The sequence below is a fragment of the Lutra lutra genome, chromosome 5, assembly GCF_902655055.1.
Source record: "Lutra lutra chromosome 5, mLutLut1.2, whole genome shotgun sequence".
In the NCBI taxonomy this organism is placed as follows: Eukaryota; Metazoa; Chordata; class Mammalia; order Carnivora; family Mustelidae; genus Lutra; species Lutra lutra.
In genome coordinates, this window is record NC_062282.1 from 146,216,310 (window position 1) to 146,243,125 (window position 26,816).

The 26,816-nt window shown below is 36.9% G+C and overlaps 1 long non-coding RNA gene across 1 annotated transcript in view; it reads right to left on the minus strand.

The window, feature by feature from the left end:
* Window positions 1–4,627: 4,627 nt before the first annotated feature.
* The window catches only part of LOC125099632 (uncharacterized), a 132,826-nt gene continuing 110,637 nt past the window's right edge, over window positions 4,628–26,816 (minus strand). The window contains exon 4 of the long non-coding RNA XR_007127300.1: window positions 4,628–5,649. This is a non-coding gene — a long non-coding RNA (uncharacterized LOC125099632). The remainder of the gene's footprint in view (window positions 5,650–26,816) is intronic.

Consider the following 26,816-nt stretch of genomic DNA (forward strand, 5'->3'; position numbering starts at 1 on the left):
ATGGCAGCCCTAGGAAACTAATATAGAGTTCTATTAAACTGAAGTTTATTACATTCAAGTAAAGTTGTTTGTTTCTTTTTCTAAATAGCATATGTTTATCACCTTGATTGTGGTGAGGATTTCATGAGTATAGGCCCATCTCCAAACCCATCAAATTATGTACATTAAATGTGTCCAATATTTTGGTATATTAATTATACTTTAAAACAGCCAGGCTTTTTAAATCTATCTTCCTTGTGGTAAAAAGTAATACAATAAAAAGATTAATGATAAACTGGAAAAAAAAGTTAACAATGCTTAACGACAAAGGCTGTTCCTTTAACTGACAAAAAGCTCAAAAAATGAGTAAGAGGAAGACGGATAACACAAAAGGTGAAAAATGATGAAAATTTGAGAAGACACTTTATAGGACAATGATTGATATATATATATATATATATATATATACATATCACCAAAAGATGTGTTAAAACATGGTACATGGCATTATTAAATAAATGCAAACTAAAATAAGATACAATGCTTTTCAACTATCAGAATGATACGTTGAATTTTAATGTTCAGTGCTCACAAGTTGGAGGGGAAAAGCCAATCTTTTGCATTCTGGGTGGAAAATAAATTGCACGCTTTTGGTAAAGCAATTTGACGGTATCTATTAGATTTTTTATGCGCACAGCATGTCATGCCCAATTACATACACAATTATTCCAAGATACATGTGAGAGAATACTCCTTACAGGATGTTGTGCTGAGAAAAAACCAAAAACCTACCTATAACCTGGACTTATATGACTTATATAAATCACATAGACCACCTATACGACACTAACAAATTATGAAATATCTGAATTAAGGAAAAAATAAACAGACATTTAAAAGATTGAGGTTTGTTTCTATCTACTAATACAGAAAAACTTTTTTGAATTTTATTTTTTTCAAGATTTTTTTCTTGAAGTAATCTCTACACCTAACGTGGGGCTTGAACTTGAACCCCAAGATCAAAAGTCACGTGAGTCACCTTCGGAACCAGCCCGCTGCCCCAATATGGAAAATTTTGAGTATTTTAATAAAAATGAACACTGAGGAGCGGAAAAGTGAACTTTCTTTAATTCTTTTATACATTAACAAGTAAAATGTTTTCCTGGAAGTAATTACAAAGAATGATTAACAGTGGGTACCTTTGTTAAAAGGTCTTTGGGGTGTAAGAAAAGAGGCCTTTTCTGCACCTACTGCCGTTCTGTACGGTTTACCTATTCTAAGCATAGATATTTAGAGAGACACATAAAAACATGCGTAAATATCATGCTAATTTATATAAGGTGAATGTGGAGATAATGGGTTTTTTACATGTTGTTTATTGTAGTGTTCTGTACTAACATCATTCACACCTGAGACTTTCAGAAAGGCAGGAGAGAGGTGCCTGGGTGGCTCAGTCGTTAAGCATCTGCCTTCAACTCAGGTCATGATCCCAGGGTCCTAGGATCCAGTCCCATATCAGGCTCCTTGCTCTGTGGGAAGCCTGCTTCTCCCTCTCCCTCTCCCACTCCCACTGTTTGTGTTCCCTCTCTCTGTGTGTTTCTGTCAGAAAAATAAAATATTTAAAAAAAAAAAGGCAAAGGTCAATTAACTTTCCATTGAAATGCTTTACACACTATTTAAAAAACAAACAAATAAAACATGGGTAAGTCTTTCCTACTGTGCTTCTTTGCTCTCATCGGTATACGCAAGTATTTCAAGAAAGAAGCCTTTGATTTTTTTTTTTAAGATTTTATTTATTTATTTGTCATAGAGAGAGAAGCGAGAGTGAGCACAGGCAGACAGAGTGGCAGGCAGAGGCAGAGGGAGAAGCAGGCTCGCTGCCGAGCAAGGAGCCCGATGCGGGACTCGATCCCAGGACGCTGGGATCATGACCTGAGCCGAAGGCAGCGGCTTAACCAACTGAGCCACCCAGGCGTCCCGAAGCCTTTGATTTTTGAGTCATCCTTAGACAGACCTGCCTTCTTAACTTCCAGCATCACCAACTCATCGATTGTTCTCTGGTGGGTCTTTCCACATCACCACTCATTGAGATGACAGCAGTTAAGTTGAAAAAATAGCACTTCCACCCACGACTCGGCTTTAAAAAGGTGACTTTATAAATCAAGGGACAAGAACGCCGCGTGACAATAAAGAAACGGTGTAGCACCAGTCACGACACTTGTCTCAGAATTTAAAGAGATCCATTTTGCAGGGCCGCGGTTGGTGGCGGATGACAGCAGACAAACGCGGGGGAATTTGGAATCTTGGCCTTTTAGATCTGGTGTTTATCATCATTCACTCTCACACCTCCGCCAGCAAGGCGGGAAGGAATGTGGGGGAGGAAGGATGTTTCCAGCATTCAAGGTAAACAATTTACTCCGGATCACACATGACAGATGGGAGCCCAGGGCTCAAGCTGTGGCTAGAGAGGTGGGGGTCTGGCCTTACAACCTCGCTCCACTGGGACTCAGTATAGCACCTGCAACAATAGGAGGTGACACTAGCCTCTTCATAGGGTTGTTCTGAGTGTTAGTTAATTCAGCTGATGTGGGGGGCCTATCACAGGGCCTGAGAGTGAGCTAGCCTTTTTTATCCAGTGCCCCATTAAAAAATATAGTATTGGAAATATATAAAGAATTTAGGTTTTTACTGCATTAGTTGTAATGAAGGAAAGAGACACCATGAGCAAGTCCAAGGGATCAGGCACACAAATTTCATTGTACCTGACTGCAGGTTTGAGACCAAAGTCACACCCTAAAAGGAACAGACATGCACTGTTCAATGCTGTTAGAAAAAATTATGTCCTGTATTGTTTTGTTTTGTTTTACATATTGGACTCTCCCACTCTATCAAGCACATTCCATTTTTTAAAGATTTTATTTATTTGAGAGAGTGTATGAGAGAGAGAGTGCATGAGTGGGGGGAGGGGCAGAAGTAGAGAGAGAAGCACACTTTCTGCTGAGTAAGGAGCCTGATGCTGCGCTAGATATTGGGACCCTGGGATCATGACCTGAGCTGAAGGCAGATGCTTAACCGACTGAGCCACCCAGGTGGCTATGTGTGCTAAGAAGCACATTTTAACTTTTGATTCCGATTACATGAGACCAAAACCAGTCACAGAGTTGGCAAGATGAGAAGTAAATGTGATTTCGTACTTCCACATGGAGTTTGTGTTTTCACTTGTAACAAAGTCACGGTTGCCTATCAGGGGCTCTAGGAATCATCTGGATTTCAGGCAGGAGGGACAAAGGCTGTTTGGTTTTCACAGTGCCAGTTCCCTTGCTTGTTTGCAGAAATGCCTGTGACCCTGGGGATGCTGAGCTCCTGAAGGAGGTGATGTCCTGAGCACTTACTCTATTTATAAAAGTCACTGTGTTTTGGCAGAACTTGCAACATGCAATACCAAAAATAAAAAAAGGAAGTCTTCATAAAATGAGCTTATCTTACACTAACAGGCTATTTATTTTTTCTATTTGAGAGAAAGTGAGAGTACACTAGCAAAGTGATTTTAAAAACAAGTTTAAAAAACACGTATTTATTTTTATGTGTCTCTCAGTTACATCTTTTCCGACTTAAAAAGGACATATTAGGGGAACCCCAGTCACGCAGTCCTTAAGTGTCTGCCTTTGCCTCAGGTCATGATCTCAGGATCCTGGAATGGAGCCCTGCTCAGCGGGGTGTCTCTTCTCCCTCTCCTCTGCCTGCTCCTCCCTCTGCTTGTGCTTTCTGTGAGATAAATAAATAAAATCTTTAAAAATAAATAAATGAATGCATGCATGCATTATTAGGTCAGGGCTGTCACCTTATCTGCATAGAACTGGAAGGTGAGGTGCTGTGAGCCCAGGAAATACCCAAGATGCATGATGTGTTTCCTAGAGCAGGGGGGCTCGGAACCCCTTTGAGCCGGTATGCTACATTTTGTGGGTCTGTACATCATTTGCATCAGATATTCAGAGGGGTCTAGATAGGTAAACTGATTGAAAAACACAGTCCTATGGAACAAAAACCCTTATGCATTTGAGAACTTTTAATAAATGAAGACTGGATGGGCTTATCGCTCAATGACAGAACAGACTGAGGGAGAGCTCACCCTATATAGGTGACCCTCCTTGTGTTTAGCAGGAACAGTCTAACCACCCGGGGAGCAAATGAAACCCATACTCTAAGTCAAGTTACCCATGAGGCTCTTTGCTGATAAGGAGGTCCTAACCTTGCCCTGCTCACAGAGCCTGCAAAAGGACATGGTCAACTCAATAAGCATAACTTAGTCAACATGAGTGTCCATTTGCATGTTCCTCTTCTCTTTCTTTTTTCATATTTTGCTTTACTTCTTAGTTTTCTTTAATAGAAACTATTCTGGTCACCTGAGCTAGAAAGCCTTTCTTAATTCTTTTTTTTTTTTTTTTTAAGATTATTTATTTATTTATTTGTCAGAGAGAGAGAGAGAGAGAGAGCGAGCACAGGCAGACAGAGTGGCAGGCAGAGGCAGAGGGAGAAGCAGGCTCCCCACAGAACAAGGAGCCCGATGTGGGACTCGATCCCAGGACTCTGGGATCATGACCTGAGCAGCGGCTTAACCAACTGAGCCACCCAGGCGTCCCGCCTTTCTTAATTCTTTTAGGAGCATTTCAACGGCTCTTTGAAAAAAGGGAAGTAGAACTGTACTTAGGTTTAGAATACCTTCATCTTTGTAAGCAGATTTATGTCTCACTTACACAGTTAAAAACTATTTAAAGAAAAAAATTTTAATTGTTTAGAGAAAAACAATTATGAAATGCTAAAGAGGCAGAGGATATATAAAAGTGAGTCATGTGGATATTTTTTTCCCAATTGTACTTATGTTGATATGATTGGAAAAGACACTAAAAAATAAAACTTTTGTCCTTTTGTTACGACAGTGCATCATGAAGAAAATATTTGTGGGTTGGCTCTAAAAGATTTGGGGGTTATTAATACATTTTTATTCTCTACAATAAAAACTTGGAATCATCATTCAAGATGTTATAGAATTTGAGAGTACATTCAAAAGTTTTCTCTGAGGGTCTGTTATGGAAAACAAGTGGAGAACTCTGTCTATTCAGGTTTAAATTATTAATGTTTTGACTCTCTTTGGGGCATATGAGGCAGATTATAGATCCTGGTCAGCACACTCCTTTTGGGACAGGGCTGCCTATTTCTATGATTGTCCATGCACTCATAAACAAAGGAGAACATCTTTATCAATAAAAGATTTTAAGTATACAATTTACAGCCCTGAGTATAAAATGGCCCAAAATAATGTGGATAGACAAAGCATCTTAAATTCCCTTCTGATTAGAGGTCATAAAGTATAAACATGCTATTTAAATACCACTCAAGAAGAAAAATGAGAAACAGACTAGATTTTCTTGTGATGCAAATGTTCAGACTTACACACATTTGTGGGGGAAAAAAAAACAACTTTCAGTGCGTAGACCAAATGCATGCTAGAACCAGATTCCAATAACTTGGACCCTCTTCTCAGGCACAGATGCATAATCTTCCATTTCTTGGATGGATGTTGGATTAGGAAGAACACACATCTGATTTGTCTTCCGAAGATAGCTTTATTTTTCTTGGCTTCATTTCAGCTCTTTTTCCATTTGATAATCACTGAGGGGAAAAAAAAATGGTTTTCACCCAATTATCAATGCATATATGTATATTCATATTCTTTCCTCTTAAAAAAGCTTAATGTGATTTAATATAACCCTCAGTGGATGCCTGGGTAGGCTCAGTGGGTCAAATGATGAACTCTTGATTTTGGTTCAGTTTATGATCTCAGGGTCCTGAGACTGAACCCTGCATTGGACCCTGTGCTGAGTACAGAGCTGCTTGTCCCTCTCCCTCTCCCCCATCAGTGCTCATTCCCTCTAAAATAAATAAATAGATGAATAAACTCTTAAAAACAAAAACAAACAAAAAACATCAGAATATTGATCACCTAATTAGTAGTCTGTGAGATAAAATTCCAATTCACTGTTATCAAAGCCCACAATTTCTGAAAATGTGTCTTTTTATCTGAAATCTAGCACTTTTCTATGGAAAGGTAATAAATTCTAGTTAAGCAGACACCTGTGCAGAATAGTACCCTCATCAGGCCATCAACCTGAATGGGCCACTAAGTCAGTGAGAATCCAATCTGGAGAATTTATAAACAATAAAAACATAACCAAAATCAGTCTCCTGGTTTTTTTTTTCTTTACTGCCATGCAATGGACTTTTTTGGTATCAGTGATAAGATACATTTTTTAAAAAATGATCAGTCTAAGTTCTGAATAATTGTTTTGGTTGGTACTAAGTTTTAACCATATTTATATAACTAGTATTTAAATATTTTTATATAATATATATAGTTACAAACTGGCATGTTTTTCTCACCTAACTTGTAGAAGAAAGTGTGTTACACATGGGAATCTATTTGGACATCTCCTCTTTGTAAACTGTGACAGATGACAGATATGGCCTTGGGTACACATACAGGTGTGCACGGACACTAGATTTCTATAATTCAAAATTGTCCAACCTTGTGTTGACAAGTTAGTACACAAGTTGACAAAGAACATCTCCACCTCTGTGATGCTACATATTCCTGTGTTTAAACAGCTGATTCTAAAGAAAAATTCTTACAACACTGAAGCTGAAGAAGTTGACGTTGAGCATGCCAGTTCTGTGTTTATAACCTGATAGGGTTTTTACTTATTTTAAAATGTAAAAGAGTGAAATAGAGGAGAGGAGGGAAGATCCTGAATTCACGAACCCACAGACAAACTGCTACTGCATGTAGAGCGACTGTCTCTGACAACAGCCTGAAGACCAGCTGAATAGGTACTCCATAGCTAAAGATAGGAAGAATAAACCATATCAAGAAGGTTCCAGAAGGGCAGAGGGCTGCTCTGCTTGGGAACCAAACCACAAGGGTGGAGACCCGCAAGTGAGAGAGGTATGATAGAATGGAGGTAACACCTGATGAGCAAGGAATTTCAACCCTACATCAGATACCCCAACTCTGTGATCTGGACCAGGGACATGAGTCCTTCTAAAATGTGTAACAGCTGGTTTTGAAAATCACAAGTGCCTAACCCAAGGACACTGGATGGTGACAGGAGGCCCAGCCTCTACTCTTCAAGGGCTCTCATAAACACACTTGCTCCAAGACCCAGCACAGAGTCAACAGTTTGAGAAACACTTGGGGTGTATGTGAAAGATGTTTATGGAATAACTTTAGGATTTATACCAAAGGGCAGGGATCTGTAGGAAATTTCTCTGGGAAGAGAAGCATGGACAGGCACCTTTCTTCTTGACCTCCAGCAGCCTAGCTCTCCTGGGGGCCAGTTCTGACACTCTCCATCTACCTTGCTAGCACCACTCACCTGGGCAGAGCACACCTGCAGACCCAGCCCACCCAATCCACCTGCCCTGCAGATGCCCCTGCAAAGCAACTACTTCACCACCCTTTGTAGTCAACAGTATTTGTACCCCCTGCTCTGGTAAGAGGGGGTCAACCCCACCCACCAGTGTGCCTATAATAGTCATGGCCCAATTACCGTAAGTAGGCACATGCAGCCCATAGGAGACATCCTTGGAGCACCTGGTTCTGGTGACCAGGGAGAATGCACTTATGGGCCCTTCAGGACTCCTTCTATACAAGGCCACTACCTGTAAGACCAGGACACAAAGCTGATCAACTTGTAAACAAAAATAAACAGAGAGAGTCAGGCAAAATGAAGAGACGGAGAAATATGTTCCAAACAAAAGAACAAGACAAAACCTCAGAAAAAGAAACAAAGTGGAGACAAGCAATATACCTCACAAAGATTTCAAAGGAATTTTATATAGATAGTCATCCAAGAAGAAGAAGATGAGATCCAAGAAGAGATGTACACAGTGGGAATTTCAAAAAAGAGATAGAAAGAGATAGAAAAATCTTAAAAACAACCAATCAGAGCTGAAGGACGCAAATACTGAAATGAACAACACTAAAGAGAATCAACAACAGATTAGGGTCTGCAGAAGAAGGGATGAGGGATCCAGAAGACAGCAGTGGAAATCACAGAACTTAAGTAACAAAAAGAAAAATAAAGAGTAGGCAATACTGAGGAACAGCTAAGGGAATTCTCAGGCCAAATAACATCTACTAACATTCACATAACAGGGTTCCTAAAGGAGAAAAGAGACATAAAGGGGCAGAAAACTTTCTAACCTCAGGAAGGAACCAAGCATTCAGGTCCAGAAAGCAAAGAGAGCTTCAAACATCATGAGCTCAGAAAGGTCCACACCAAGACACATAATAAAAATGGACAAAATTGGGGCACCTGGGTGTCTCAGTGGGTTAAGCCTCTCCCTTTGGCTCAGGTCATGATCTCAGGGTCCTGGGATCGAGCCCCATGTTAGGCTCTTTGCTCAGCAGGGAGCCTGCTTCCCTCTCTCTCTCTGCCTGCCTCTCTGCCTACTTGTGATCTCTCTCTGTCAAATAAATAAACAAAATCTTTTTTATTTTTTAAATGGACAAAATTAAATATAAGGAGAAAAATCTTAAAAGCAGCAAGGGAGCTAATAATACATTATATGTTTATTTTAAAAATTAAAAAATTATTATAAAACAAACAAACAAAAAAAGCAGCAAGGGAAAGGCAAAGAGTGTGTAGGAGAGAAACCCTATAAAGCTATCAGCTGTCTTTTCTGCAGAAACTATGCAACCAGAAGAAAGTGGCATAATGCATTCAAAATGCTAAAAGGAAAAAACCTACAAGCAAGAATACTCTACCCAGCTAGGTTATCATTCAGAATTGATGGAGAATTTCCCGGACAAACAAAAATTTCAAACTAGACTAGCCTTACTAGAAAAGTTAAAAGGATATCTTTAGGCAGAAAAGACAAGACCTTAAGTAGAAGAGAATTATGAAGGAAAAAAAACTTCTCTTATAGAAAGCAAATGCAGAGGTAAGATATAAATCACTTATAAAGCAAATAAAAAGTTTAAAAGGCAAAAGTAGTAAAGTCAACCATATCTAAAATAATTAAAGGATGCACAAAATAAAAATATGTAAAATATGACATCATATGCATAAAATGGGGAGAAGGAATTAAAGACAATACTTTTAGAAAGTGTTTGAAATTAAGCACCATCAACTTAAAATAGATGACTACATATATAAGCTATTATATGATAACCATAAACAAAAAAGTAATGATAGATACACAAAAAAATAAAGAGAAAGGAATCCAAATAAAATACTAAAGAGGAAGTTCCTCAAATTTACAAGGGAAGAGAATAAGAGAAGAACAGACAAGAACTATAACAAAACAATGAGAAAACAATTAAGAGAATGGCAGTTAAGTATGGACCTATCCACAATTACTTCAAATGTAAATGGACCAAATGCTCCCATCTAAAGATACAGGGTAACTCAATAGATTTAAAAAAACAAGACCCATGTTTATGCTGCCCACAGAAGACTCACTGTGGACTTAAAACACATAGACTCACAGCAGACTTGAAACACATAGAAATTGAAAGGAAGGAAAAAAATACTCCATACAAATGGAAACAAACAAACAAACACAAAAAGCTGGTAGAACAATACATCTGGAAAAAAAAATACCCCTTAAAATAAAAAGTATGACAAGAGATTTAAAAAAAAAAAAGGCATTACATAATGAAGAAGGGATCAATTCAACAGGAAAATATGAGAGGAACACCTACACACATAAAGCACATGTTAGCAAGGGGGGAATATGAAAATAATACATTAATAGTAGAGGACTTTGACACCCCAGTTACATTAATGTAAAGATCATCCAGAATGAAAAACAATAAGGACACAGTGGCTTTGAAAGAAATATTACACCACATGGAATTAACAGACACATATAGAACATTCCCCTGAAAACAGAAGAATACACATTCTTTTTCAGGGCACATGGAACATTCCCCAGGTTAAATGACATGTTAGTTCAGAAAACAAGTCTCCACAAATTCAAAAAGATGGAATTCCTACCAGGCATCTTTTCTGAGCACAAGTGAATCAAACTCTAAGTCCCTTACAAGAAAAAATAAAAGTGGAAAAAACATGAACAGGTGAAGGCTAGACACTACAAAACAAGAAATGGGTCAATGAAGAAATCAAAAAAATACCCTCAGACAAAGGAAAATGGAAACACAACCGTCCAAAATCTGTGGGATGCAGCAAAAGCATTCCTAAGAGGAAAATTTATAGTGATACAAGCCTACAAGTCAAGAAACAAGTCTGAAATAAACAACCTAATCTTACACCCAAAGGAATTAAAACAAGAAAAGCAAATGAAACCCAAAGTTACTAAAAGGAAGGAATGGAGACAAATGGAGATAAATAAAACAAAGAGTCAAAAAACAACAGAAAAGATTAATGAAACTAAGAACTGGTTCTCTGAAAACATAAACCAAACTGATAAGCCTTTAGCCAGACTATTCAAGGAAAAAGAGAGAGAGGATCAAAATCAGAAATAAAAGAGAACTTAGAGCAGACACCATAGAACTACAAAGGATTATAAAAGACTACAACTGGCCCTTGAACAATGGAGAATTAGGGATGCCAACTCCCTATGTACGGAAAAATCCATGTATAACTTTTGAATCCCCAAAACTTAAGTACCTAATAACAAGAACTATAAGGGATCACTTTTTACTGCAAATACACAATTTACTGAAGAGACAAACTGCTCATGTGGAAATGATTAGGATCACATGGTACTTAAGTGCACACTTGCAACATCTGAGCTCAGTCATAATGGCAACAGGAATTAACTACAAAATTATTACAGTGGTATAGTATGTACTAGGGTTAATTTTATGCAATTATAATTTAATACCACATCTTCACATTTTTACATTTCTCTCAACAGTGAAGGGAGTCAAGTACATTCTGTAAGAGTGTGTGTGCATAGATTTTGACAAATTTAAATTTTTTTTAATATACTTGGGTATATTATATGGTAAAAAAGAGTAAATGACTTATGCATTCATGACATACACAACTTTTTCTTAATTTTTATATTTATAGGCTACACGGTTCATCTGCCATTTTTTTTTTCAAATTGTCATAAATCTCCACAAAAAAAATCTAATTCATTTATTGAAAAAAATCCATGCGTATGTGGACCCACACAGTTAAGGTTTGAAACCAGAAGGCTTCACCATTGCATTTTTCTTAAGTCAGTACCTATCCTTTTTAAAGTATTCCACAAAACAGAAGAGAAGGAGTACTTCCAAATTTATTCTACAAGGTTTGCATTACCCTGACACCAAAACCAAACAAACACAGTAGAAAAACAGAAAATTATAAGCCAGTATCCCTGATGAACTCAGATCCTCCAAAAATATTAGCAAACCAAATTCAGCAATATACTAGAAAGATTATTACCCATTAACATGGCATGATTCCATAATATTCCATTATTATGGAAATTCAAGGATGGGTCACTATCTACAAATCAATATGATATATCACATTAATGAAATGAAGTATAAAAACCATATCATCATCACAGCAGATGCAGAGAAATTTTTGATAAAATTCAATACCCATTGATAAAAACTCTCAAGTGAATACAGAGAGAGCATACCTCAACATAATAAAGGTCAAATAGAAAAAAATGCCACAGTTAACACCATACTTAATGGTCAAAAGGTGAAAGCTTTTCCTTTAAATTCAAAAATAAGACAAGAATGCCCACTCTCACCACTTCTATTCAACATCATACTAGAAATCCCAACCATAGTAATCAAAGACCAAAAAAAAGTAAAGGGCAACCAAAAGTGGTAACAAAGAAGTAAAATTGTCACTATTTGCAGATCACATGATTCTATATATAGAAAACCCTAAAGATTCCACCAAAAAACTATTGGAACTGATCAATGAATTCCATAAAGTTGCAGGATATAAAGTTAATATACAGAAATATGTTGCATTTCTATACACTAATAATGAACTACCAGCAAAAGGAAATTAAGAAAACAACCTTATTTATAAGAGCATCAAAAAGACCATGATAGCTAGAAATAAATTTAACCAAGGAGGTCAAAGACCTATACTCTGAAAACCATAAAAATTTGACGAAAGAAAGCAAAGACAACACAAGTGAAAAAATACAACACACTGATGGATTGGAAGAATTAACACTGTTAAAATGCCCATACTACCAAAAACAATCTACAGACTGAATGCAATCCTAGAAAAATACCAAAAGCATTAGTCACAGACTAGAACAGATAAATTTTAATTTGCACGGATCCACAAAAGACTCCTAAGAGTCAAAATAATCTTGGGGGGGTGGGGGGAAGAAGCCCTATGTATCACATCACCTGATTTCAAGGTATAGTAGAAAGTTATAGTAAGCAAAACAATGTGGTGGTAGCATAAACCAATGTTTATATGGTCAATTATGACAAAGGAGGAAAGAATATACAATAAGGGAAATATAGCCTCTACCATTGGGAAAAGTAGACAGTTAAATACAAAAGAATGAAACTAGACCACTTTCTTATAGCATATACAAAAATAAAATAAAAATGGACTCAAGATTTAAATGTAAAACCTGAAATCATAAAACTCCTGGAGGAAAACATAAGCAGTAAATACTTGGACATCACTCTCAGTTTTATTTTTTGGATCTGTCTCCTCAGGCAAGTGACACAAAAGCAAAAATGAACAATGGGGACATCAAACTAAAAAGGTTTTGTGCAGCAAAGGTAACCATCAACAAAATAAAAAGGCAATCTAGTGAATGGGAGGAGATGTTTGCAAATGATATATCAGATCAAGGGTTAATATCCAAAAGACATCAAGAACTCATACAACTCAACACCTAAGGAGCAACATAATCCAACTGGAAAAAAAAATGAGGAGAGACATGAACAGACATTTCTCCGAAGATGACATACAGATGATCACCAGAAACATGAAAAGATCCTCAACATAATTAATCATCCAGAAAATACTAATCAAAACCACAATGACATATCACCTCACACCATTCAGAATTGCTGATATCAAGAAAATAATATCAAGTGATCACTGGGGGTGTGGGAAAAAAGGGAACTCTTATGCATTCTTGGTAAGAATGTAAAATGGTACAGCCACTATATAAAATAGTATGAAGATTTTCTCAAAAAGTTAAAAAAAATAGAAATACCATACAATCCAGCATTTCTTCTTCTGGATACCTGCCCCCCCAAAAAAACCCCACAAATTTAAAAGATACAAGCAACCTCATGTTGCCAGTTTTTCCTTGAACTGTGAAGGTTAAGCACAGAGATGAGCTCTGCAACATTATTTATAGTAGACAAGTTTTGGAAACACTCTTAGTGTCCATCAATAGATAAATGGACAAAGTTGTTATTGGTTGATTTTTTTATTTTTTATTTTTTATTTTATTATGCACTTATGGGATATTACTCAGTCATAAAAAAATAATAAAATTTTACTGTTAGCAACAACATGTATAAGAGCTGAGCGGTATTATGCAAAGTGAAATAAGAGAAACACAAATGCCATATGATTTCACTGATTCTTGGAATCGAAAAATAAAACAAACAAATGAACAAATGAAACAAAACTGAAACATAGTCTCAAAAACAGAGAACAAAGAGGGTGGTGGCCAGAAGTGATGGGGTGGTAGGATATTGGACAAAATAAGTAAAAGTGATTAAGAGGTAGAAACTTCTGTTTTTAAATACATAAGACAAGGATGAGAGTACAGCATAGAGAATATACTCAATAATATGGCAATAACTTTGTATGTTTCCAGATAATATCATGGTTAGCATTTTATAATGTAAATAAATGTTGAATAAATATATTGTAGGTCAACTACACTTCAATAAAAAAATAAAATAGTGAAATAGAATACAAACTGTGAAGTCTAATACTTCCCTTTGAAATGGCAAACTATTTCACACACTAAATATTCTACTTAATTTGAGTAATCCCTGTAAAGTTGAAATGTATTATTCTTTTCTAATTGTAAATTAGAAAATTTTTAAATGGGGTTGCCTGGGTGGCTCAGTGGGTTAAGCATCAGACTCTTGGTTTCAGCTCAGGTCATGATCTCAGGGTCCTGGGATCCAGCCCTGTGTTGGGTTCCACACTCAGTGTGGAGTCTGCTTGAGATTCTCTCCTGCTCCCTCTGACCCTACCCCAGTCTGTTGCTCTCCCTCTCTCTTTCTCTAACAAATAAATAAAACCTTCAAAAAATTTTTAAATGAGTTCCCCAAATTTTTGTAGCACTGATTATGACATGGTTATTAAAACTGTGTCCATACAATTATTTTGATTACTTGTGATTTTCAAGATAAATCTGATAGTCTATTCCTAAAAGTACTAACATAATGTAAAATAATGGACTGAAAGCCAAAACTCTCTGACTCCCAGAATCTGTGCACTTAGGCATTGTCAAGATGTACAGTTCTTCCAAGTCTGTTGAGTTCAGAGATAGCAACTTTTAAGGATATTAGACTTCATGGGGCAAATTTGGAGAATTTTACTCCTCCATGCCATGTAGGCACACACACACACATGAATGATACATACTTCCCAGACCCACATGTTTTAGAGCCATCAGCCCTTGGTTCTCTCCAACATGTGCAATAAAATGATTCAGTTTTATATCTGCTCCAGCTCCCTTTAAGTGGAACACTGAGCTCTTGCATCTTGGTTCTCCCCATTTTTTCTCCTGTCCTTCAGCAGATACACTCTTAATGTCCTCCAATGATTCCAGTGGTCATTAATACTAATTTGAAGCTGAAAGCAGTTCAAGTCCCCCCTGAGTGGAAGTCCATAGACATCTATCTATCTAACCAGATGTGGAGAGACTACCCACCAAAATTAATTCTGGAGTAAACAGTTTACTTCAAAATGAAAAAGCTCTACAATCTCTCTTCTCTACAAGAAACATAACGGTTGCTCTGCCCTTCGAGACTATTTAATCAAAGATTTTGTGTTCTTCTGCAGTCCCTTTATCCTGCAAGTGACCAGTTTTCTAGTCTACTTTATCAACCCAAGAAATAAGAAAACTAAATGTATCAAGGTTAGCTATTTTCAATGTGACAAGTCTCTGCACGACATCTCAGAGGACTGTCACGCTGCCATCTACACTATTTTATATAATCTATAATCTGCTATCAGTCACAGGAGACAGGACAAGAAGACCTACTTTGTTGACACAGCTTATCACTTACAAATAGAGACATCCACTGTTCTTCTGCAAAGTAAGTATGCATATATTGAGCAGAATTGTGGGCTATCTGGCCAAAGCCCTTTGGAAGTTGGGCATGTTCACGCCCCAGTGAAAAACTCAGAAGAGAATGCTTGGCCTTTGGAACCGGTTAAAATGTCATTACTGCCAAAAATGTGATGTATGAGGATAACTGGCTATTTTATTCACCATGGATGCTACAGACGAAACACTGGAATGTTACTGAAGCAAGCCTTTGCAGCGTATTGACATAATCTGGCAACCTTCTTTATGAGAAATTCTAAAAAGAATAGGCCACAAGTCAACACGATAAAATTTGTATTTTAAGTAATTTCTTGTTCTCTCATTAAGTTTGTTGATTCTCCACCAGTTTTAGGCCATGATGTGTGTGTATGTGTGTATGTGTGTGTGTGTGTGTGTGTGTGTGTGTGTGTGTGTATGTGTGTGTGTTTTGAACCTGAAAAGGATATAACATCTCTCTTCTCTCAAGAAAGTGATTAATGTTCACTTCCAATGCTGGCTGGGCTCCTCACTTTCTGATCACTGATTGATTACTGATCTGGACAAACTGTCTCTGAGTAAGCAAAATACACTTCACTGGATGGTGAAGGTATCATTCCAAAAAATGCTAACATTTTCATATGTCCACCTCTTTATATTTTCCTTAATTAAACCTCATGAATCTGTCAATGATCCTTTCAAAAGAATACTGACACAACCTCTTGTTCTTTCTTAAAGTTAGGGATGCAGTTTTTGATTATTAGCAATTTATTAATTCAAACAACCATTAAACAACAGTTGGCAAACTACAGCTCATGGGCTCATCTGGCCCACCTCCTGTATGTGTAAATAAAGTTTTATTAGAACAATAGACATTTCCTGGAAGGAAAACTTCCACACTTATTTTATGAGGCCAGCATTACCTTGATCCCAAAACCACACAAAGACCCCATCAAAAACAAGAATTACAGGTCAATATCCCTCATGAACAGGGATCCAAAAATCTCACCAAAATACTAACCAATAGAATCCAACAGTTCATTAAAAAGATTATTCACCAAGACCAAGTGGGATTTATTCCTGGGCTGCAAGGTTGGCTCAACCACTGCAAATTAATCAATGTGATACAATACATTAATAAAACAAAGAACAAGAACCATATGATACTCTCAATAGATGCTGAAAAAGCATTTGACAAAGTACAGCATCCTTTCTTGATCAAAACTCCTCTCAGTGTAGGGATAGAGGGAATATACCTCAATATCATGAAAGCCATCTGTGAAAAACCCACAGGGAATATTATTGTCAATGGGGAAAAACTGAGAGCTTTTCCCCTAGGGTCAGGAACACGGCAGGGATGTCCACTATCACCACTGCTATTCAACATAGTACTAGAAGTCTTAGCCTCAACAATCAAACAACAAAAAGAAATAAAAGACATCCAAATCAGCAAAGAAGTCAAACACTCACTCTTTGCAAATGATATGATATTTTATGTGGAAAATCCAAAAGACTCCACTCCCAAACTGCTAGAAGTCATCCAGGAATTCAGGAAAGTGTCAGGATATAAAATCAATGTATGGAAATCAGTCGCGTTTCTATACACCAACAAGACAGAAGAAAGAGAAATTAAGGAGTCAATCTCATTTACAATTGCACCCAAAACCATAAGATACCTAGGAATAAATCTAACCAAAGAGGCAAAGAATCTGTACTCAGAAAACTATACAATACTTATGAAAGAAATTGAGGAAGACACAAGGAAATGGAAAAACTTTCCATGCTCATGGATTGGAAGAAAAAATATTGTGAAAATATCTATGCTACCTAGAGCAGTCTATACATTTAATGCAATCCCTATCAAAATACCATCAACTTTTTTTCAAAGAAATAGAACAAATAATCCTAAAATTGGTATGGAACCAGAAAAGACCCTGAATAGTCAGAAGAATGTTGAAAAAGAAAACGGAAGCTGGCAGCATCACAATTCCGGACTTCAAGCTCTGTTACAAAGTTATAATCATCAATACAGTGTGGTACTGGGACAAAAACAGACACACATGGATCACTGGAATGGAATAGAGAGCCCAGAAATGGACCCTCAACTCTCTGGTCAACTAATCTTCCACAAAGCAGGAAAGAATGTCCAATGGAAAAAAGACAGTTTCTTCAACAAATGGTGTTGGGAAAATTGGACAGCCAATTCCAGAAGAATGAAACTGGACAATTTCCTTACACCACACACAAAAATAGACTCAAAATATATGAAAGACCTCAAGGTGAGACAGGAATCCACCAAATCCTTGAGGAGAACACAGGCAGCAACCTCTTCGACCTTAGCCACAGCAACTCCTTCCTAGAAACATTGTCAGGGGCAAGGGAAACAAGGGCAAAAATGAACTACTGGGACTTCATCAAGGTCAAAAGCTTTTGCACAACAAAGGAAACAGTCAACAAAACCAAAAGATAACTAACAGAATGGGAGAAGATATTTGCAAATGACATATCAGATAAAGGGTTAGTATCCAAAATCTATAAAGAACTCACCAAATTCAATACCCAAAGAAAAATAATCCAATCAAGAAATGGGCAGAAGACAAATGAACAGACATTTCTGCAAAGAAGACATCCACTTGGCCAATAGACACATGAAAAAGTGCTCAACATCACTGGGCATCAGGTCAATACAAATCAAAACCAGTGAGATACCACCTCACACCAGTCAGAATGGCTAAAATTAACCAGTCAGGAAACAACAGATGCTGGCAAGGATGCAGAGAAAGAGGAACCCTCCTACACTGTTGGTGAGAATGCAAGCTGGTGCAACCACTCTGGAAAACAACATGGAGGTTCCTCAAAAAGTTGAAAATAGAGCTACTCTACGACCCAGCAATTACACTACTGGGTATTTACCCTAAAGATGCAAATGTAGTGATCCAAAGGGCCACATGCACCCAAATGTTTATAGCAGCAATGTCCACAAGAGCCAAACTATGGAAAGAGCCTAGATGTCCATCAACAGATGAATGGATAAAGAATATGTGAGATATATATATATATATATATATATATATATATATATATATATATATATAATGGAATACTATGCAGCCATCAAAAGAAATGACTTCTTACCATATGCAATGACGTGGATGGAACTGGAGGCTATGAGAGAAAGACAAATATCATTGTGATCTCACTGATAGAAGGAATTTGAGAACAAGACAGAGGATCATGGGGAAGGGAGGGAAAAATGAAACAAGATGAAACCAGAGAGGGAGAAAGACTATAAAAGACTCTTAATCTCAGAAAACAAACTGAGGGTTACTGGAGGGTAGGGGCGTGGGAGGGATGGGATGACTGGGTGATGGACATTGGGGAGGGTATGGGCTATGGTGAGTGCTGTGAATTGTGTAAGCCTGATGATTCACAATCTATATTCCTAAAACAAATAATACACTATATGTTAATAAAAAAATAAATAAATAGAACATAGCCATTTCTGTTTGTTTATATATTGTCTTTGGTTACTTTCTCAACACAAAGGCAGAGCTGAGAGTTGTAAGAGAGACCATACCACACATACAATATTTACAAGTGGGCCTTCACAGAAAATGTTTGACAAACCTTATGTTGAACAAGAATTTATTGAAAACCCATCTTGGGGCTCCTGGGTGGCTCAGTGGGTTAAAGCCTCTGCCTTTGGCGCAGGTCATGATCCCAGGGTCTTGGGATCAAGCCCTGCATCGGGCTCTCTGCTCAGCAGGGAATCTGCTTCCTCTTCTCTCTCTCTGTCTGCTTCTCTGCCTACTTGTGATGTCTGTCTGTCAAATAAATAAAATCTTTAAAAAAAAAACCATCTTAAACTCAGCACTACAGTGTGCAATGGAAATATACCCATGATACAAGTTCCCTAAAATTTATAATTAGACTCTGATATATTTGGTGGCAGAAAATATGAGTAGGAAGAATGAGGACACAAATTAAATATATTATCAGAGGGACAATTTAAGAACAGAAGAGGAAGGCATTCTCCATTAATGAGGAAAATATTGAAGAAATCTATTATGCATTCTTGAACAGAGGGAAAAAAGGCATAGAAACTTCAACCTACTCTTTACTTCTTAGGACTCCAGATATTATTGTCCTCAAGGACCACATGACTAGAGAAGCTATCTATCAATATTCTACCAGGGGATCATATTTCAAAGTGTTATCTGACAAAGGAGTGGAAAAAAATCAATTTTTCATGTGATTCTCTAAGGCTTTTGTTCTACCTGATAATTATTTTATACATTTCTTCTACAGTGGTAAATCAGAATATCCCATTTTTCTTTGATCTGTGAAGGTTAAGCACAGAGATGAGCACGGCTTTGTCGATATTTAAGTACAATTTATTTTTATTTGGTTTGTTTGAAACAACGACACTTAAAGTTTATGTGGCTTTTTCCAGTTAACTTTTTTCTAGACAATAAGACAGTCATCTTGTAACTGGGCTAACTGAACTTCCTTGGGCCTTGACTTTGATGCTCACCCATAGCTAAATTAAGCTATGCATAACAGTCTATTTTCAGAAATATAAATTTGGAATATACATAAATGGTTTTAATGTGTCTAAGAGGACAACCTACATTGTAACTGTTGTTCTAGTAGTTCCTTTTCTAACCTCTAATGTCTCACAAAGATAGGCTTGCTTTTCAACCTGGGATCATTCTTTTCTACATTGCATAAACTGCTACAGGCACTCTTCAACACACAGGGGCACTTAACTTTATTGGTCTTAATAAGGCTGCATTTTTGTTTTATTATTTATTTCTTTAATCCTGATTCATTTTGGTGTTCAATGAAGTTTTCATTAAAACCTTCCAAGAGGTCAAGAAGTCTACTATCTACATGTCATTTGATGCTAATAACAATCATTAAATAATAACATTTTAATTATAACTTCATTATACTTTCCCTTCCTCCAAAACTATTGTGAAGTGACTTACAATAAAAACATGGCTACAAAATGTCTGCAAACAATTACTACAAGGCTGAAGGCAGGGGTTCCTGAATGGCATGGGAAAGAGGGAGAAAGCCGATGCCTGCATACATTTTGTCAAGAAAATTAGCTACACGTTGGTGAATAAGTTCATTAGAGGGAAACCATAAAGATATAATTTCAGACTTAAGGAAGTGATGTCATTTCTATAATGAAGAAGTTATTTTTAATTATTTTAAAATATAAAGTTTGTGATTGAGTTCATAATACATACCTACACATGGTGGGTGTTTAAGTGTTTGTCAAATCAAAGGACGGGTTGGTTTAATGCCAGTTTTGATGGAATTTACTGTTTAAGGTAAATACTAGTTGACTTGTCTGTGAGTAACTAAGGAAGACACAATGTTGACAATATCGTCTCATGTCAATTTTATCTCATATAAGACAATGTTTTCTTTTGTTGTTGTTACCATAGCATTATATTCTTGTATTTTCTCTACTCTCTCATACTGAGTGCATTATCATAGGAAATACATGAGAGAGTCAGCAGAATATCAAGGTCCTGAAGGCCACTGTAAGTAAAGTAACAATCTTACCTTCCTAGAATCTATGAGACATATGTACCCCAGTTTCTGGGGTCCCAGTCTTTTCTTGCTCCACGCCAACTTTAAAAAATAAGATATAGTGCAAGGACATGAACTCAGTTTCTAGTATAATTCAGCTACCTGCAGCACCAGACTTTGCACTTGGATTTTTTGAAATCTCCAACCTCTAAGTAAAGAGAAAGAAGGTTTTCTGCAGGGAAACTAGAGAAGCTTACAATTTATTATCTAATTTAGTCGAGTTTAGCACTTGATATCAATGGAATCATATGATGTGTTTGCTTATAACTTGTCTTTACAGCTCGATATTATAGTTTAAGATTTATACCTACGGATGCATGCAGTGGTATTGATATCATTTTTATTTAGAATATTCCATTGCATAGATATCTAACATTTATTTATGCATCTTATTATTGACATGTGGAATATGTGGCTTATTTTTGCTACTTTGATGAATGGTACTAATAGTATTTTGTGCTTATAGCGTCCTTTACTGTGAGTTTCTCTAGCATAGAGCTCTTTGAACTGAGATTTGAGAACCATTAGTAGAATATGAAATCAAATTAGTAATATATAACCAAAGTCTTATGCAAACACTATAGAATGAAAAGTATTAAAGCATTAGAGGTAATAGGAGTAAAAATTGTTTCATTACTTTTTATCTCTGTGTGTGTGAACATGGTCACAGTATAAAGCTCACAGTATAAGGGCATTTGAAGGAGCACTACTTTAAGCATATGGCTAGGAATGCAATTTACATGTGCAACTTTTGCACAATGAATGTACTGATGTGTACTTCCAGCAACCGTGTATATCATAGCTTCCACTTCTTCATATCTGTGCTAGTAATTGTCAGAATTAAAATTCGGGCATCAAAATTATACTGGCCTTATAGAATACACATGGGGTATTCTCTCTGTTTATACTCTTGAAAGAATTATTAATAACTTATCTTTAAGACCTTTACATTCTTGGTTGCTTTATGGGAAGTTTTAAATAATGCATACAGAATTTCTAATCTTTTTTGGAATCCACTTCAGTAAAATGTTACATTCTAGAAATGTATTCATTTCATCCATGCTTTCAAATTATTGCCATCAAGATGTCTATGAAAGCATTCACAATCTCTCCCTTTTTTCTTTGTAAGTTCCACATCATCTTGAACTATTTTTCATTCTCTTTTTTAAATATATTTATATTTTACAAAATTTTTTCTTTCAATTATCTTTCTGGGGCTATGCCTGTTCTATCAGCTTTTTAAATAAAAACTTCTGCTACATTGAGCCTCTTTATCTCACTACTAGTTTATATACTTCATTAAATTCCTCTCTTATTTTTATTTCCTGATGAGTGCCCAGGCCTATGCAAGCTTTATGGCTTGATAGCTCTGAAAGAATTCAACTTCTGATGAGCAGCTTGACTCACCTAGTAACCTGAAGGTAGAGTAAAGAAAACAAGACAGGAGAAACAGTGATTCTAATCAGAAGCAGCCAGAGATGACAAGAAATAATAGAAGGAATGTACACCAGAAGTTATCATTTAGTGTTTAAAATTTCAAAGGAAACTAAGTGGAGATTCTACTTTTTTTTAAGATTTTATTTATTTATTTGAGAGAGAGAGTGATATCTAATAGGGTTCACAGAGAGGAAGAAGCTGACTCCCACTGAGTAGGGAACCTGATGTGGGGCTCGATCCCTGGACCCTGGGATCGAGACCTGAACCAAAGGCAGATGCTCAACCAACTGAGCCACCCAGGCACCCCGAGACCCTATATTTAAAAAGGCTGCATGCTAATACTGATTGAATATATGTACTGTATTTTGGTTAATAAAATGGGATGTGGTCTTACAGTGAAAAAAAGTTTCATCATCAGTTAAAATTTGGCTCAACTTGGTACACCATCTTGTGTTAATATTAGACCACAAAACCAGGATGACCTTCTCACTAAGAACCACTATAAAAGTTGGACACACCTTAAACTAATTTATATATGGCTTCAGAAAGCTGCCCATTCTGCTAAGAATTAGGAGCCCAGACCTAAGAAAGCTTTCAGCTGAAGAACGTTAGCCATGTTTCAAGGTTACTCTTACCCCATCTTCTTCAATACTGACAGTCTGAATGTCACTTTTGAGTCACAGATAATGAGAACTAAGAGGAAAGACATTTGAGTCTAGGGCCTGTGAGTGATGAGGGGCTATAAAACTTTCTTCTCTTCAAGAGGGAGACCATAATGGCTGTCCCTAGAATTATGAATAAGCCAATGTAGACAGGTATTTGTCAGTACTGTGGCTCAGCTCAAATAATTTCACTTCTTAAATTTTAATTAGGTAATGCTAGAATATTTGGATTCCCAGTTAAATGGAAGAAACAAAAGAACATAACTTCTAGTGGAAAAGAGCATTGTCCTGAGCTTCAAATTATTTCTACCAACAACTGTGAAAATCAAGTACCAGGCACAGAGTGGGATGAGAAACCACGAAAATAAAGACACCCAAAACAGGAGATAATATAAACAGTCCCGTAGGGGAATACAGTTATGGGATTTATGTGCTAGATTTTAAATGTTGATTTGTTCTATGCAACAAAGTAAAAACCACTTGCAAAAATTCTTTGGGAAAAAGATAACCTTAAAACTATACACTAGAAATACAAAACGCAATAGCCTAAATTAAGAATTCAATAGATGAGTTGAATAGTTGATTAAGCAGCTGAAGAGAGAATCAGTACACTGAAAAATTAGTCATAAGGAAGTCTCTAGAATAAAGAATGAAGAGCTAAGATGATAGAAACTGCTTAAGAAAATAATAAACATAAAATGTTACAGTATAACAGAGACAAAGTTTGAAATACTTGTAACTTAAGTCCTGGAAAAATAGGGAGAGAAATAATGGAGCAGAAGTTTTCCAGCCGGAAGGAATGGCTGAAAACTTTCTAAAACCCTCCAAAACTGGTGACTAAAGATCACTTCACATATTCAAAAGGCCCCATGAAGTGCCAACATCCACACACGTTCTACAATAACTGCTGTAAACACAATGAAGTTCAAGTCTTTAAGACATTCCAAATATGGAAATATATTTTTAAAGAGCTTTAAAGGGCAACAAATAGCCTATGTCTCAAAATAAACCATGATAGCAGGAGACAGTGCAATTATATCATAAAATCTCTGCAAGAAAATAACTTAATGTAAACTATCTTTTACCCAAGAAAACGTCTGTCAACAATCAAGGCGCAGTAATGTTATTTTCACACCAAGATTGTCCTCATGCTTTCATGACTATCAGTCATGCATTTAAGGTAACTTTACAGACTCTTTTCAAATCGAATGAAAAGAATCACAGATGGAATGTTGGAGATGCATTAAGAAATAAATAAAAAATGTTAAAGATGGATTTTGAAATGAGTCATCACTGATCTATCTGGTGTATTAAAAAACTACAGCTTTATAGATAAGTACATATTCCTAGGGTAACTACACAGTTTATGATTTTGATTATGATTGTGGAGGATGCTGGCCCTTGGCTAATGACTGTCACACTTCTGAGCACCTCTCATTGCCCATGTGACTTTGGGTTTAGAACTATACAATTTATGTTGTGAGCAAGAAACAAACCTCACTACTTCACCTCTAAGCAAACCCATGGAAGGAAGCTTACAATCAGGATTTCGGAATAGCCTGCATACTGTATAGGCTAACAACATCCATTAATGGCACATGAGAATTTAAAAAAAAAAAAGCATCCATTCCTATTTTGCTGATTCAAATACTATTAGATGGTGACTTCCTTTTATCTAAAGATGGAAGGACCACTTGCTAAGAAGTGGTCTTTGGTTAGAGACCAAACCCTGTGTTCTCTAGGATTTAGAGCTACCACTGCAGCTCTGAAACTCACCCCTTTTGTTAATATCTACATTTTGGATATAGGATTTAGAAGCAGGTTGTGTCTATTCATACCACAAAGGACAACCATTGTTTGCCTGCATTATTGAAAATGCAGCTGGCTTAGCTAGGTCTCCCCAGGATTAGTGATGGGAGACAAGTCCCAGCTCCACTGTCAGGAAAGTCCTATCTCTGCACTAGGAATACTAACGGTTGGGTAAGGGAGTTGTAGAAAGAAGGGTTCAAGTCACTGGAATAACAAGAGAAAAGGGGGTGAAAAGTGATATCTTGGTATTATTGGTATTATTATGTATTGTATATATTGGTATTTGGTATATATTGGTATTATTATGGTATTATGACAGCAGAGAGAAATTTCACTCATTTACATGATTTAGTAAGAAAGCCAAAATGATTTAGAGGAACACTTAAATCACAGAATATTTTTAGTGAAATGGCCTCACTTTGGTAAATAGGCAAGAGCCACTACATAAAGATGTGGCAGGTCTCTTGAAGAAAATGAAGAAATCATTTATCGTCAACATGTTAGAAACGGCTGGTTGACTGATTCTGAGTCCTAAAAGCATTGCCCACTGGAAATTTGCTGATATACTAACTTGCTTACCAAATTTGTGATGTTCTGAGTAAAATTTAGAATTTTGGCCCATGTATTTCAACAGAAATAACACTCGTGATCAGTAATATACGAATAAATGCATTTATACTATCACTTTAAAATTGCTTTAAATGCATCCCCCTGCCTAACAAATTCTATGTTTAGGCTAAGATAAATAACTTCCTTAAATTTAGCAGGCAAGTACGTTATTTGCACACCCTTAAAAATAGAAATACAGCAGAATTCATGAGGGCTCAGATATTCTTGTGTAAGATGTCTTATTTTTATTTTGAAAAATCCATTTTTCTCTAATGGCTTGCTATTTATACCATAGGACAATTTCATCCCCTGGAATAATCCATATTTTCCCATCGACTCTCTAGGCAGGTGACCAAACTCCTATGGAAAAAATGCTTTTTACTGCTGGCCAACTTCACCCTGCAACAGTGATCACAGCTAAAACTCAGATGGGGGAAACACAGCCAAATATTTCAAACTTCAGAGGACATCTGAAACTTATTGTTCAGTGCTTTCTTGGAACACCTTTATGAATACTTGATTTCACTATAAGACACCCCGCTCGCGGTGTCTGAACTGGAAACGATTGCCCAACGCTCGATCTTGAAAGAGATTTTGAGTCCAATGGACTCAGCAAAATCGTCATGGAAGTGCCCAGAAAGTCATCTGGGAGGGTTGGTTGGTTTGTTTGCTCCCTCTGCAGCTGGCAAACTCAAAATATTCCTCATTAGTATCCTCCTAAAATCGTTATCATAATGCAATTATGTAAATGAGGACTTGCAATCACACTGAGTATTTGTTCCGGTTTTGAGGCAAATACTTATTAGATCAGAGCCGTTTAAAGAAAACAAGAACTCACCACCAACAGAATTCAGAGAACGTGAAAGAGCATGAGAAATTCCCATTGGAACTGTTCCCAACGTGTTGCATAAATAAAGGTAGGGTTTGTTGAAGCTTTCCTCCCACCCCCTTCATTTTCTGAGAAAGAAGCATGCTTAGTTTGAGGGATGAAGCTTGCTTCTGCCAGTCACTACCACATCTTCTGTCCTGATCTCTGGTGTGTGGCTTCCCAACCCCCCCCCCCCTTTTTTATATCCACCAGCTTTCTCTAGCATTCTCCTGCTCCTCAAACCGCTCCACAAAGGATTTCCAGCAGAGAGCAGCTGGTGCCCCGTATTGGCTGCTTTCCCCAGACTGGGGGTGGGGGGAGGATGGGGGGGGGCGGCTTTCACAGGAAATCAATGGCTGCTTATTTTCCCCCGGTCCTGTGGTTTTATGTGTGGACGGACACGGCCCCAACCATACCGATCCATTCTGCAGAGCTATTTCTATTCAGATGTGCCTCTTTACAAATAGCGGAAATTAGTGGAGGGCCGGTGTCAAACTGCTTGTCACATCTTGTTTTCAATCTGTTGAAATCAGGTTTATAGTGACCTATTCAGA